The following is a 17,232-nucleotide window of genomic DNA, read 5'->3' as shown; positions in this document are numbered from 1 at the left end:
AGATGACGCACAACAACAGTTTCTACCACGAAACCATGATTCCAATAACCTCCGCGGTCGAAATAACTGTAAAGTACGTAGCCATCAACATGACTACCGCTACAATCGACCCGTTCGCTACGTTCCTGCACCCAACCCACAAAAAGTGTCAGAGCACAAGGGTAACAAAGGGTTGAAGGACGATCAAAACGTAGACCAATGTTCTCCAGAAGTCCCACTACGGGAAGAACTTAAGCGAGAACAATTTGAGAAAAGGGTAAAAGATAAGTCACAAGGACTAGACGGGGAATTACCGGACACCAGGTCCGCAGGAATTAACACCCATAGCAAGGACGTTAAAGTTCAAATTTCTCCCGCTCTCATTCAATACCCTATCCAGGGCCCGCTTGATCAAGAAACAAGCCCCCGGGCTTTGTCTTTAGACTCTGATACAAAAGTTGCGAAGAAAAAGGTCAAACGATTCGTTAAAGCCAAGCCCACTCAAAATCGGAAAAGTCAATCTGCTTCCATCTTGAACAGACATGGCACATCACGTCGTTGCGAACGACCACTCCACTTTGTGGGGAATATGTCCACTAACCACGAATCTAAACGGCCATACCTGGAAACAGTCCTGGAGGACTGCTTAGCTTGTCATGCGCTAATTGATTCGGGTGCGACAATATCACTCATCTCTCAAACATTGTTTGATGATCTCAAAAGGGCTTTGCAGCCAACTAAACGTTGGTTAAAAGTGGAACGATGCGACACTAAACTTCGAGGGGTCACTCAGACTACCTCGCCTCTCACATTGAGAATCATGCTGAAACTACACTTCCAGGACGTATCGCTCATTCACCCTGTGTATGTTACCAGCCTCGAAACTGTAACCCTGCTACTTGGAGCAGACTTGATGGATCGCTTACTCCCATTGATGGATTGGAAAACCAACCAGGTATGGTCAGGCCACAGTGCCTTCTCTACTGACCACACTGTCTTCCCCTAACGCTAGCTGCAACGCAGTCCTTCACGAGGGGTATCTGTCGAAAGCACCCCTTGGGAAAAAGACGTTTAGAAACCTCTTGGTACAAAATCCGATCCATGGAGATAGTACGATATCTCGACACATTCCATCAGCCAACCTGATTGACCATTCTTTTCATGATTTCGAGCCAGCTGCCTCTGTGAATAAGCAACTTCCCTCCTCCTTGCAGTCGTGCAATACGATAGTTGATATGAACTTCTCTTGCCCTTTGGACACTTCCGCAAGCACTGCGGCCGTCTCAGCAAGTAAAACATTGATGCACAGAGTATACTCTGCTTCCGATGATACACCTTCCGCTTTGTTGGGGACTGTCACCCCTTACAATGACACTAATGGCGTCAGTCCAGCAACTGACCCGATGACTCCCACTGGTGAAACACTTTGCGATATCACAGACCGATATCCTCGTCTCAGTTCGCAGGTAATGAAGAGGTTGCCACACGCGGACGCGGTGGGGACTGACATGCCTCGACAGCCACTGAGCGTTTTGAAGCACAAACACCAGGAGATTTGGTTGAAATGTTACAGCCATTCTCATAACAACACGGCCGCTGAAAACTCGTACGTAGGGTCCGATCTTCTTGTTTGCGCATCGGACACCAACACCACCCGCTGGTGGGGGGGTCCCGAGGCACAAAGGGGGGGAATAGTAGCCCAGACCCATGATGAGCCTCATCGAGGCAGGTGGGGGGGGGTCAAGACTACGGACAACACCGTACGAGGCCGCCAGAGCATAAATCAAATCTAGTTGTAAACTCTCCTATGAGAACAGTGAGGAGCAGACAGGCCCCTAGACGGGGATTATCTTAGAACACATCTAAGATAGTACTGAGGTGTACCACACTGGTCGTAAAGGAAGTCCAATGGACTTGTCCACCTCCAAAACAAATGGCATCAATAATCATTCTTTGCCATGTGTAGGTTCAACTACAATAGAACTAGTAAAATGCTCCAATCACGTGTTCCGGTAGATAATATTTCAGAATAAATCGGTAGGATAACTGGTCCCCTTGAGTACCAGTACCAATACTAGCAACAGTCAGTCCAGCTACAATCAGTAAGAAGGTTAGAGATTTAACCAATCAAATTACCATCGACAACAGCGACATAGGAGTCACTCAGAGTGCAACACGTGGAGGGGAATCTCCAGTGCACTCTTCCAATGGTTAACACACATGCCACTAATAAATAGGACCCTCCATTCAGGAGGAAAATTATTAGAAGTCATGAACCATGATCACACCACGTATGACTGGTCCAATACTTAAAGAGTACTTCTGTCGTGAGGTTAGCTCCTCCGTGGATAACATAGCTATGAAATAGACTTCATACCTATCGCCACTACAAAAGCGGAAGAAACATTGACTTGTAGAAAAACTACTACAGACTCATTTGACACCAATTCTGACTGACCTCCAGGCATTGACCTGAAAATTACCTGACTACGTCAGACTCATTCTGAACAAGTTGTAATCTGCCCGGATACTTGGTTTTCTTCCCTTGACATGCGCGCTTGTGTAAGCAGAAGCGCACATGCACAACGGAACATCCAATTAGGATTTATGCTAGGACCACTTAAGGGCCCAAGCAATATACCAGCCTTAGTAAAGGTGAACATTTACTTCTAGGCCTTTGACTCTACAGCACTCACCAGTTTTCTTCCCAGAAGTCCATAGGTCATCCCTGTAGACTGCCCAAAACTAGTGCATTACAGCTGTAGACTTATCATATAGTTATCAACTTAGGATAGCGCCTAAGCAACACACCAAGTAGGAAAAACCCTAGATATGGCATTAGAGACAATGCCATGATAATCATTTTGCCAGAACATTGGACGTATATAGAATACAGTCCAATTAGAGGATTTTTTTTTTGTGTGAGAACTATATTTTGTATTTTTTTTTGTTTTGTTTATGCTTTCATTCCTTTTCGGTTCAGTTCCTTTGATGCATAGGAAGTGATAGAGCCATAAACAAAGTCCCCATACAACCATCCCTTAGTGCCACAACGCCGCTCATTGGGGAATGAATGTAATCATATATATTTCATGAGTGTGTGTGCGTTGTTAACATCTGCCTAAGTTACTGCCCAGATCTTCCAGTCTGGACGACGGGTCCGGAACGGCGACCCCAAATCCGGACACCCACAACCTATCCTTGGGGCGGCATGCCGCTGTCAGAGAGACTACCAAGGTAAACCACCAGAGGGGGGGACCGCAACGGCGATCAACAACCAGGACATCCCCTGGCCCTCCCTGGGGTACTTTGCAGCTTCCAGGGAACCTACCAAGGTACATCACTAGAGGAGACCGCAACGGCGACCACCAACCGGACATCAACTGCCCATCCTTGTGGTGGACGGCTCCGCTTTCAGAGAGCCTACCAAGTTCAACCACCAGAGAGGACTGCAACGATGATCTACCAATGGGACATCATGTGGTCATGATTTTATGTTGATTTGTAACTTGCAGGATAAACAAGATCCAAACCACCAGGGGGGGTATGTCATGACGTTGGCCTCTTTGGGTACAGGAAGGACAGTTGACCCCCTCCCCTTTGTACCATCACCCAACCTACCTTCCCCCCCAACCCAGGGTTGTAAAAATTCCAAGAGGAGAATCTACTACAACATGTTTCATAGAGAGACAAAGGAAATTCTTCCAACTCATAGAATTGGAGAACCTAGCGACATGTGTGTTCTGGAGAAGATATGGAAGATTGATGAAGACTCCAGCTACGAACTGATCCGCTTGGTACAATTTTGTGATACTCAGAAGAGACAATATAGCCATATTACCCTAAAACGGTCTACATGATAGCCTCAGCGATGAGACTGAATCCACATGGCTGTATACAATGTATTATTAAGGATAAAGCTATTTGTAATACATTGAGATGCTATGTACTGATGTTAATGTGATAGAATTATATTTCTGTAACCAAGTCTAGCTCAGTCATAGGCACGCCCCCAGGGACACATACAGGACCAGGCGTCATTTGACAAGCCTGTTCTCTGGGCCCTATAAAACACCCCCTGATTTACATTTCTACAGACCAGGCCTACACTCCATCGTGAGTTTGGCCCAGAGGTTTGACCAGCCAAGTACTCTACTGAAAGTGAACTATACCACGTGGTTAACTTTTACTATCGAGACCGACAGAATAAGAACAAGTCTTTGATATTAATTATTAGTCTGCAGCTAAGTAAATTATATCATCGAACGCGAAGACCAACCACATCCATTCTATGACGACATTCATGAATGTCGCTCTGAACGATCCATTCTAACCGAGAGAGAGACTCTCCATCAGAACTACTCTCCAACAAGAATCAGAACGACACACTGAGCGTAAATATATATTGATTGCAACTGTTCCCGAATGAGTGAGCCTTCAATTGTCAATTGTTAATATTAATGAACTCTGTGTAACTTCTCAGCTTACCGTTTTATGACCCATTGTCTAACAGACCAGCCATGCTTGTTAGCCAGTAGGGCACATTCCCCTACCAATCCTGTGTGACGATAGTTACTGTTTGTATGTTTTCTGTTAATTACTTAGTGTAGTAAATAAATGATTTTAAGACAATTGATGTATGGATGATTTTAGTAAAGACTGGGTTCGTGCAGATAACCAAGAATTTACAACGTTTGGGAATGAGACTTGATGAGAGGTAAAATACGCCATTCAAACCAGAAGATAATCGGCCTATATTATAATATAGGAAAGTTATATTAGGAAAATTATAACTTTGTAATCTGAATATTTTTCTTGGTGCCCCGATCTCCTAGTTAATTACGATTAAAGGACTAATCAGTTTAGTCGCGTGATAATAATTACAGGGAGTTAATTGATAAACCTATCTTCAGTTTAATGGTACCCAAAGACACGACAACATGCTCCGGATCTTTGACGACTAGTAAGTATTTTTTTAACCTTGGGCTACATGTGTCAATGTGTAGCTCACACATGCATTCGGAAAGTATTCAGACCCTTGACTTTTTCCACATTTTGTTACGTTACAGCCTTATTCAATAATTCACAAAAAAATTTCTCATCAATTTAAACACAATATCCCATAATTTCAAAGCAAATTTTTTTTAAATATATTTGCAAATTTGTGAATAAGTCAAATCTGAGGGCCTGAGCGCTCTCGAGCAGGATTTCATCAAGGATCTCTCCGTACATTGCTCCGTTCATCTTTCCCTCGATCCTTACTAGTTTCCCAGTCCCTACCTCTGAAAAACATTCCCACAGCATAATGCTGCCACCACCATGCTTCACCGTAGGGATGGTGCCAGGTTTCCTCCAGATGTGACAATTGGCAGTCAGGCCAAAGAGTTCAATCTTGGTTTCGTCAGACCAGAAAATCTTGTTTCTCATGGCCTGAGAGTCTTTAGGTGACTTTTGGCAAACTCCAAGCGGGCTGTCATGGCCCTTTTACTGAGGAGTGGCTTCCATCTGGCCACTCTACCTTATAGGCCTGATTGGTGGAGTGCTGCAGGGATGGTTGTCCTTCTGGAAGGTTCTCCCATCTCCACAGAGGAACTCTGGAGCTCTGTCAGAGATACCATCAACTTTTTGGTCACCTCGCTGACCAAGGCCCTTCTCCCCCAATTGCTCAGTTTGGCCGGGCGGCCAGCTCTAGGAAGTCTCGGTGATTCCGAACTTCTTCAAATTTAAGAATGATGGAGGCCACTGTGTTCTTGGGGGCCTTCAATGCTGCAGACATTTTTTGGCACCCTTCCCCAGATCTCTGCCTCAACACAATCCTGTCTTGGAGCTCCACGGACAATTCCTACTACCTCATGGCTCTGACATGCACTGTCGACTGGGGGACCTTATATTGACAGGTGTGTGCCTTTCAAAGTCATGTCCAATCAATTGAATTTACCACAGGTGGACTCAATCAAGTTTGCAAAAAATTCTAAAAACTTGTTTTCGCTTTGACATTATGGGATATTGTGTGTAGATTGATGAGGAAAACATATATTTAACCCCTGGACATCCAGCGAAAAATCCTATCGCCATTAGCATAACAAAATGTAATCTTTTTTTTTTTCAAATTTTTTTCCAAATTATATCGTTTTATAGATACACCTCTCCTGAATCGAACCACATCGTCCGATTTCAAGAAGGCTTTACAGCAAAAGCAAAACATTAGATTATGTTAGAGGAGTATATCGTAAAAGTAGCCACATAGCCATTTTCCGACCAACCACATGCATCACAAATAACCAAAAAAACAGCTAAATGCAGCACTAACCTTTGACAATCTTCATCAGATGACACACCTAGGACATCATGTTACACAATACATGCATTCTTTTGTTCGATAAAGTTCATATTTATATATAAAAACAGCATTTTACATCGGTGCGTAACGTTGACTAACTATTTTCACTCAAATGCATCCGATGAAACAGCGCTACAATTTACTAAATTACTATTCGAAAACATTTTTAAAATGTAATATTGTCATTCTAAGATTTATAGATGAATATCTCTTGAAAGCACCTGTAATGCCAGATTTAAAAATAACTTTACTGGGTAATCACACTTTGCGATAAAAGGGGATGCGATACTCAGAACAATAGGCTAGCAATAGCAATAGGCTAGCCATCATGGAACAATCGCATATCAAATCTAGTCTTGTATACTATTGTCAATAATCCCTTACCTTTGATTATCTTCATCCTTAGGCACTTCCAGGAATCCCAGGTCCACAACAAATGTATTTTCGTTCGAAAAAGTTCATCCTTTATGTTCCATTAGCTTGTTGTTGTTAGCGCGTTCTGAAGGCTGCACCAAAAGTTCCGACGTGCGCGGGGCTACTCTTTCAACAAAATGCATTTTTTCTTATTTAGGTTCGTTCAAACATGTCAAACGTTGTATAACATAAATCTTTAGGGCGTTTTTCAACTAGAGCTCCAATAAGATTCGAGGGGGACGATTGCATTGTGTTTCAAAACGTTCCGAAAGGGGAGGGTAGCTAGGGATGCCGGCGTCATAATGGTGATGGCCCTCTCCGTGTGACCACGTTCCACAGCGTGTCATTGTGTCAGTTTTCACAGTAGAAGGCTCAAATCACTTTGTAAAGACTGAGGACATCTAGTGGAAGCAATAGGATATGGTCAATGAACCATAGCTCACGGTGTGATTAATAGGCAACGTGATGAAGTTGAGTCCGCAATTCAGAATTCCACTTCCTGTTTCGATCTGTCTCGGGGTTTTGACTGCCATATGAGTTCTGTTATACTCACAGACACCATTCAAACAGTTTTAGAAACTTTAGGGTGTTTTCTATCCAAATCAAACAATTATATGCATATTCTAGTTACTGGACAGGAGTAGTAACCAGATTAAATCGGGTACGTTTTTTTCCGGCCGTGCAAATACTGCCCCCTATCCCCAACAGGTTAACAAAGCCTTAAGATACAGGATCATGTTACGATTGACCAAATCAACATCACATTCATTGTAATGAGACCAAGCACTGCCCAATTAGAAATGCAGTGGAACTGAAACTGGGAAAGAATGTAGATGAGGGTTATTATTGTCCAATCACATATCTCATCTCGACACCACCCATCTGACTCATTAATGATCCAACATTGTAATCCCACTCCTATGAAATCATTCCAGAAATGCAGATGAAGTTGATTCTCCTTTTAGACCAGGCTTCTTTTTAATTTGTTTCCCACACTCTGGCCTTGATTAAGACAGATTCCATAGGATGTCATGTGAGATCTAAATGAATCATCTTAGAAATGGGTTACATGTCAATTGTATGGTGATTATTGTTGAGTACGGTAATGGTTGTCAGCTATATGTTGGAGGGGAGTAGAGGGAATATATAGAGTGTCTTTTTGGCTAATTCTACCAATATGGATTGTAATTTACAGTGCTAGGTGTACAGTTTTGGTAGAGTACCATTTTATCATTATTAATAAAGCCAAACTTTATTGAGACAGGTGCAGTGAACATTTCAATCATAGGCACTTCAAAGATGAAAATGTTTTAGAAGAGAACAAATGCTTATTTGGTCAATTTTTATGTGGACTATATTAATCACATTGTAAATCTAAAAGGTTTTAATATAAAACACACAAAAATGTGTACATAAACCCTAAAGGAGAAACAGGGCAAGCAAGATGTTTTCATCCAGTGGTAAACAAAACATTTCCCCCCGGGGTGAAATCTCCGGCAAACTTCTGGCTGCATTGTAGGGCCCTGTCCAGTCTGAGCTTGCTATAGCGGCTAATTAGATAGAGATGGGAGAAGAGAGAGAGAGAGAGCAAGCAAGGGGAAAGAGAGAGAAAAAAAGACAGCCAAGTTAAGTACTAAAGATTTCTTGCCCATTAATATATACGTGACCCATATTTCTCTTAATAAGATCTACCCAGTGACATTGATAATGTAGTCAGTGGCTGGATCTGATAGGGAAAAAACAGAGAGGGGATGGGGGAAAGACTACGGGATATCCCCCCTGCCCTACATGACCTCCCTCGCTTTCATATTTCCGATGTTTAAGTTCAACGGATGCAAGGGTCTGGTAATTAAGAAAATTACCAACCTATTAAACACTGTCTACAACACGTAAATTGGCACACATACAAGCCCAGAAAAATACTGCATGATATTCAAATGTTAATTTCCAGAAGAGCCATCTCTGTCCTACCCAGCTACTGCATTTGTTTATTTGTTTATTTGTCGGAGTTCAAATGGACATTGCACCTTACCAGAGTGAAGGAAAATTGACAGCTTAAATAAATCAATAAAGTTTGAAACCAGTGAGGAGGCATTTTGAACTTGAGGGCTCAAACAATTTTACTAAATTTTGTACTCTGATTTACAAAAATCAATATAACTCCGGAATAAGTTCCTCATCATTGGGGAAAATAACCAACCTTTACATTCTAACTTAAATTAGTTATCTGTATAACATTTTACAGGCCACAAGCAACAACCTGATCAACTCTATGCAAAGGAGATATGTCGTGCTGCACGAGGCAAATGTTGGTCACACCAGATACTGAATGGTTTTCTGCTTGTACAAAACAATAGGAACACCTGCTCTTTCCATGGCATAGACTGACCAGGTGAATTCAGTTGAAAGCTATGATCCCTTATTGAAGTCACTTGTTAAATCCACTTCAATCAGTGTAAATGAAGGGGAGGAGACACGTAAAATAAGGATTTTTAAGCCTTGAGACATGGATTGTGTATGTGTGCCATTCAGAGGGGGAATGGGCAAGACAAAAAGATTTAAGTGCCTTTTAAAAGCTGCGTTAGACAGGATTGCCTACAAATACTGACCAGCTCAAATAGCCATAAGTGTGCTAAATGGCAGACCAATCCGAACTCATCTCTCGGCATGTCCACCCTACTCATTATTGCAAGCGGAAAGGTTGCCCTCTTTTTCTGTGGCTAAACCAACTCAGCTCGTAATTTAACAATTTTATTCATATGTACAGATTCATAAAAGTTTGTTATTAAAGCACATGAAAGTTCCAATGTTACAGAAGACATTTCTACTAAAATATGCATTTTGCTAAAAAAAAAAAAAAAGTACGTTCAAATGACTGTGAAGTGGTGACCTGCGACATACGGCTAGTTTCCTGAAATGTGTCACATTTAGACTTCTACTTCCAGTTTATAAATACTACATACATTTTACGGACACAGTGTATTTTACAATAGTTATCTTTTGTTCGTTTTTAGTCCCATATTTCAGCTCCACTTAACTCACAAATCAGGTACAAAGACAACTTTTGATTGTCTTTAAGACATCCTGTATATTAAATTTCAGCCAGACCGCCCAACCAACCCAAGCCGCCTGCACGCCCGACCCCCACAAGTCTAGTCAATAGCTCAACTCTCTCCCCAATTCTCTCATCTTTTTTATGTCTCAAGGGAAAGGTTTGAAAAACAAAAGTTGAATGAAAACATACATACACTTACACATTAACTTCTTATGGGCAGGTGGGACAGTAGCGTCCCACCTGGCCAACATCCGGTGAAATTGCAGAGCGCGAAATTCAAACTACAGAATTATAAATATTTAGCTTTCATAAAATCACAAGTGCAATACATCAAAATAAAGCTTAACGTCTTGTTAATCCAGCCGCTATGTCAGATTTCAAAAAGGCTTTACGGCGAAATCACACTATGCAATTATCTGAGGACAGCGCCCCGCATAAAAAAAACATGAAAAACATATTTCAACCAGGCAGGTGCGACACGAAAGTCAGAAATAGCGATATAAAAAATGCCTTACCTTTGATGATCTTCTTCTGTTGGCACTCCAAAAGGTCCCAGTTACATCAGAAATGGTCCTTTTGTTCGATAATGTCCTTCTTTATATCCATAAAAACTCAGTTTAGCTGGCACGCTTCAGTCAATAATCCACCCATTTTCCCTCCATCAAAATGCATACAAAATGAATCCCAAACACTACTAATAAACTTTTCCAAACAAGTCAAACAACATTTATAATCAAAACCTTAAGTACCCTAATACGTAAATAAACGCTAAAATTTAAGACGGAGAATCGTTATTGTCTTTACTGGAGAAAAATACCAAAGAATGCACTCTCAGTCACGTGCTTGGAAACACTACAGCCAAAATGGGAGCCACCTAGAAAAACAAACATTTCTGGCTAATTTTTCCAAAAGCCATCCTGAAACTCTTTCTAAAGACTGATGACATCTAGTGGAAGCCATAGGAAGTGCAATCTAGGAGGACTTCGCCTTATGAAAGTATCAGCTATTGAAAATAGTGGTAGTCTGAATTTCTTTTGGGTGGGGGGATGGTTTGTTCTCGGGGTTTTGCCTGCCATATCAGTTCTGTTACACTCACAGACATCATTTTAACCGTTTTGGAAACTTTAGAGTGTTTTCTATCCAAATCTACCAATGTATATCCTAGATTCTGGGCCAGAGTAACAGGCAGTTTACTTTGGGCACGCTTTTCATCCGGACGTGAAAATACTGCCCCCTACCCAAGAGAAGTTAACACACAGAAACTGTACACCCTCCATATAATTCATATTATAGGCCTAATAGTACTGTAGAGCTATTTTTACTTGCACGCAATATAGCTGGGTAACCCCGTCCTGGCACTAGGGGTCCGCGGCCCTGTAGCACCCCAACCCTACACACCCCACTCAGCTTTAGGATCTTAGTGAAACATTCATTATTGGTTCCAGGTGTGTTAGGCCAAGACCAGAGTGACAACAGTACAGCAGACCCCCAGGGCCAGTATCAACATTTCCAAGCAAACAAAAACAGGGAGAATCTGTAGACATGCTAAGATTTTTTTTTAAATACACTTTGACTGAATTCAGCCAGCCTTCACAAGACCACAACATATGCAAATATGTCCCCTTTGCGCTTTACACCTCCAGCAGAAAAATACAATTTCTGAGTGCATGGTATTCAGATTTACTGGCATATAGTAATTCTATGGATGTCTTAAATTGCAGTAATTTATGTCTGAAATGATATGAACATGACTGGGCATTCTAACATATCTGTATCCATTCATCATCATCAATAGCATCTCCCAGGTCTTCCTCTCATTTTTGTTTTACATGTTTTGTGTCATCGGGAAAAGCCTCTATCAGTTTGGAAATGAACTTGAGGTCTAAGTCAAGCCTCAAGTCTTTTAGGGCCAAGTCTAAGTCAAGTCCCTTTTGGCAATGGCTTTCTGCCTGCTGTGGGTTAGGTCTATAAACCTTGTAAATTATTTGAAGAGACTCCCTCCTTGTTCATTAGTCCATACATGTATGAAAGAAAGCACATCAGGCACTATTTAAATCTAAATAAATGTCCTCTTAAAATGTAGACAGTTTACATAAAAGTAATTGTACCGGCTATGAAAAAAAGAAAACATAACATTTTAAAGTGCATGGTATTCTGTGGCAGACATTGTCTATATTTCCCTTCATTCTGTCACGCAAACAGCAAATCTGTAGCTTAGGGAAGATACATTCATGCTTGTCATTTAAACCCAAATCACTGACAACTGTTCAATAACTGCACTACTAAAGTGTCCTATATATACTGCTCAAAAAAATAAAGGGAACACTTAAACAACACATCCTAGATCTGAATGAAAGAAATAATCTTATTAAATTCTTTTTTCATAGTTGAATGTGCTGACAACAAAATCACACAAAAATAATCAATGGAAATCCAATTTATCAACCCATGGATGTCTGGATTTGGAGTCACACTCAAAATTAAAGTGGAAAACCACACTACAGGCTGCTCCAACTTTGATATAATGTCCTTAAAACAAGTCAAAATGAGGCTCGTTTTCGAATGTCGGATTAAGTTATGTAGATGTAGTTGCGCTAGCATCTTTAATGTTAATTCCACAAGTTCTGCAAACAGCATTCCGTTTTTTTGCCACTGGCATTATACTGCAGGTTCTTTTAACCAAATGTAATAATGAAAGCCTCACCAGCTGATGACATAGTTGCTAATTACGATTGTTTAGCTGTGGTACTACAGTGACGTACAAATGACACAGACGTTCTAGAATGCTTTTCGGCCCTATGTATTAAATGACTTTCTCTGTGTTACAACGCCACCTGTTCCATGTTATCTGACTGAGTGCACAACTAAAACTTATCCCAGTGTTGACTCACATTGTTCACAAGTCTCTCATCTAGAGTCATAGTCAAGTCTCAAGTCAATTCATCACGAGTCTAAATGAAGTCGAAGTAATTTCAGGTCACAACTTGTAGACTTGTTTAGGTGCTGCTGTGCGGTTTGATGCTAACATTTCTTTGCTACCTGCCAACTTTTTCACCCCACAAGCTTTATCTGGACATGGTTCTACACGACCTCCACCAGCCGAAGCTAAGTATTAACATTATTCCTTCTAATTGCAGTCGCTGTACTCATAACAGGAGAACGATTGCCTTATGGCGAGGATCGCCGTGCTGCAAGCCCAGCTTCAGACGCAATTGTTAGGCAAGGGTAATTTAAGTGTAGGAAAGGATGAAATAGCGTCTGTGCCACCAATAAGTACAGACAGTAGTATAAATCCCCTCGCACATTCAGCACAGCCAGACAATTTTCTCATGGCTTCTGGAAGGAAATGCTGTAGGAATGCTCAACCGGTGTCGCTAATTCAGTCGACAGAAATGTTCAACCGGTTCTCCCCATTAACCTCTTGAGGCTACCCTAGGATAGGGGGCGCCACAGCGCATTTTGAAAAAAATTCGTTCCCATTTTCAACGGCCTACTAATCAAACTCAGATGCTAGGACATGCATATACATATTATATATGGATAGAAAAGGTTTAGAGGCCATGACTATTTTCATCAATGTGTCAAGACACTCAAAAACTTGAGTGTCTCCCTTGATCCTAGGTCCTGTCAGTGTTGTGCAGACTCATGACAACTGAGCTTTGGAGAAATACGCAGGAGTCCGTCATTTGCCTTCTAATGATCATGATCTTTTCATCAAATAAATTCATGAATTTATCACTGCTGAAGTAAAATCCAGCCTCGCTTGGGGAATGCTGCTTTTTAGTAAGCTTTGCGACAGTATCAAATTTTGGGGGGGGGGGATTGTTCTTATTCTCCTCAATTAAATTTGAAAAATAGGATGATCGAGCAGCAGGGATGGCTCTTTGATACTGCACGATACTGTCTTTCCAAGCTAGTCGGAAGACTTACAGTTTAGTGTAGCGCCATTTCCATTCCAATTTTCTGGAAGCTTGCTTCAGGGCTCGGGTATTTTCTGTATACCAGGGAGCTAGTTTCTTATGACAAATGTTTTTCGTTTTTTAGGGGTGTGACTGCATCTAGTGTATTACGCAAGGTTAAATTTAGTTCCTCAGTTAGATGGTTAACCTCTTGGCGTTACCCTAGGATAGGGGGCGCCACAGCGCATTTTGAAAAAAATTCGTGCCCATTTTAAACGGCCTACTACTCAAACTCAGAAGCTAGGATATGCATATAATTAATACTTGTGGATAGAAAACACCCTAAAGTTTCTAAAACTGTTTGAATGGTGTCTGTGAGTATAACAGAACTCATATGGCAGTCAAAACCCCGAGACCGATTGAAACAGGAAGTGGAATTCTGAATTGTGGACTCGACTTCACAGCTTTGCCTATTATTCACAACGTGAGATATCGTTCATTGAGCACTTTCTATTGCTTCCTCTAGATGTCCCCAGTCTTTACAAAGTGTTTTGAGGCTTCTACTGTCGAAACTCAATGAAGGAGACGCTGTGGCAATTGGTCACAGTAGGAGGGCCATCAGCATTGTGACGTCGGCGGCCGTGTCTACCCCCACCTTTGGAAACATTTTGAAACACAATGCAATCGTCCCACTCGAATCTTATTGGCTCTCTTGTTGAAACAGGCCCTGAAGATTAATGTTATACAACGTTTGACATGTTTGAACGAACCTAAAGGAAGGAAAAAAGTTATTTTTCGAAACCGCAGTCCCGCGCCCGGATCAGCATTTGGATACAGCCTTCAGACGCGCTAACAACAGCAAGCTAATGGAACATAAAGGATGGACTTTTTCGACCGAAAATACATTTGTCGTGGACCTGGGATTCCTGGAAGTGCTTTCTGATGAAGACAACTAAAGGTAAGGGATTATTGACAATATTATACAAGATTAGATGTGATATGCGATTGTTCCAAGATGGCGCCGAGCTAGGTTTACTAGCTCATTTTCTGAGTATCGCATCCCCTTTTATCTCAAAGTGTGATTACCCTGTAAAGTTAATTTAAAATCTGTTATGACAGGTGTTTTCAAGAGATATTCATCTATAAATATTAGATTGACAATATAAAATAAAAAAATATTTTCGAATAGTAATTTATTAAATTGTAGCACTGTTTCCCGGGACGCATTTTATGGGAAAACAGTTCGCCAACGTCAGACGCCGATGTAAAATGCTGTTTTTATATAGAAATATGACCTTTATTGAACAAAAGAATGCATGCTGTGTGTAACATGATGTCCTAGGTGTGTCATCTGATGAAGTTTGTAAAAGGTTAGTGCTGCATTTAGCTGTTTTTTGGTTATTTGTGATGCATGTGGTTGGTCGGAAAATTCAAATGATGCTACTTTTACCATGTACTCCTCTAACATAATCTAATGTTGTGCTTTTCCTGTAAACCCTTTTTGAAATCGGACGACGAGGGTCGATTCAAGAGAGGTGTATCTATAAAACGATATGAGACAGTCCTATATTTGAAAAAAAATATTGAATTTCGTTATGCTAATGTCGCTAGGAGTTTTTCGCTGGAAAATGATCCCGCTAACAGGATGAGACGCGCAACGAGTCGGAGTCAGAGGCTGAGTCTTCTCTGGTCTCTCCTCCATCCCTTACGGAGTCTGACACCGAAGCCTCTCACCATTAGCTCTGACAAATTGGCGACTCCATTACCTGTAGTCTTAGACTTAAACATAATCATCCAGCAATCATACACTGTTTACCAGGGGGCAGGGCTACCAACGTTAAGGTTAATCTGAAGATGGTGTTGGCTATGGCTAAAACTGGCGAGTGTAGAGAGTATAGGGATTTTGTTATCCACGTCGGCACCAATGATGTTAGGATGAAACAGTCAGAGGTCACCAAGCGCAATATAGCTTCAACGTGTAAATCAGCTAGAAAGATGTCGGTATCGAATAATTGTCTCTGGCCCCATCCTAGTTAGGGAGAGTGATGAGCTCTACAGCAGAGTTTCACAACTCAATCGCTGGTTGAAAACTATTTTCTTCCCCTCCCAAAATATATAATTTGGGACTCACCCACAAACAGGACCAAAGTGATGGACTCCATCCTATCTATGAACATAGACAGGGCTCTATCTCCACAATGAGATAGCCAGCCTGCCAGCTTAGTGGAGTCTGCCACTAGCATAGTCAGTGTAGTCAGCTCAGCTATCCCCATTGAGTCCGTGTCTGTGCCTCGATTTAGGTTTAGCAAAACTAAACATGTCGGTGTTCGCCTTAGCAATCTAACTGGAATAAAGATCTCCATTTTGGTCATAATTGAAAGAGATTGTGATATCTCACATCACAAAATAGGGCTACTAATGTTAGATCCCTCACTTCCAAGGAAGTTATAGTCAATGAACTAATCTCTGATCATAATCTTGATGTGATTGGCCTGACTGAAACATGGCTTAAGCCTGATGAATTTACTGTGTTAAATGAGGCCTCTCCTCCTGGTTACACTAGTGACCATATCCCCCGCACACCCCACAAAGGCAGAGGTGTTGCTAACATTTATTTTCAATTTACAAAAAAAAATGGCTGCATTTGTCTTTTGAGCTTCTAGTCTAGAAATCTATGCAGCCTACTCAATCACTTTTTATAGCCACTGTTTACAGGCCTCCTGGGCCATATACAGCGTTCCTCACTGAGTTCCCTGAATTCCTACCAGACCTTGTGGTCATGGCAGATAAAATTCAAATTTTTGGTGACTTTAGTATTCACATGGAAAAGTCCACAGACCCACTCCAAAAGGCTTTCGGAGCCAACATCGACTCAGTGGGTTTTGTCCAACATGTCTCCAGACCCACTCACTGCCACAGTCATACTCTGGACCTAGTTTTGTCCCGTGGAATAAATATTGTGGAATTTGTTTTTCCACATAATCCTGGACTATCGGACCACCATTTTATTATGTTTACAATCACAACAAATAATCTGCTCAGACCCCAACCAAGGATCATCAAAAGCCGTGCTATAAATTCTCTGGCAACCCAAAGATTCCTAGATGCCCTTCCAGATTCCATCCACCTACCCAAGGATGTCAGAGTACAAAAAAACGGTTAACCCCCCAGCGAAAAATCCTATCGCCATTAGCATAACAAAATGTAATAATTTTTTTTTTCATTTTTTTTTCAAATTATATCGTTTTATAGATACACCTCTCCTGAATCGAACCACGTTGTCCGATTTCAAAAAGGCTTTACAGGAAAAGCAAAACATTAGATTATGTTAGAGGAGTACATGGTAAAAGTAGCCACATAGCCATTTTCCGACCAACCACATGTATCACAAATAACCAAAAAACAGCTAAATGCAGCACTATTTTTTACAAACTTCATCAGATGACACACCTAGGACATCATGTTACACAATGCATGCATTCTTTTGTTCGATAAAGTTCATATTTATATATAAAAACAGCATTTTACATCGGCACGTAACGTTG

This window comes from Salmo trutta, chromosome 5, assembly GCF_901001165.1.
Source record: "Salmo trutta chromosome 5, fSalTru1.1, whole genome shotgun sequence".
Lineage (NCBI taxonomy): Eukaryota > Metazoa > Chordata > Actinopteri > Salmoniformes > Salmonidae > Salmo > Salmo trutta.
The sequence above is the reverse complement of the archived record's forward strand: the minus strand, read 5'-3'. Positions refer to the sequence as shown.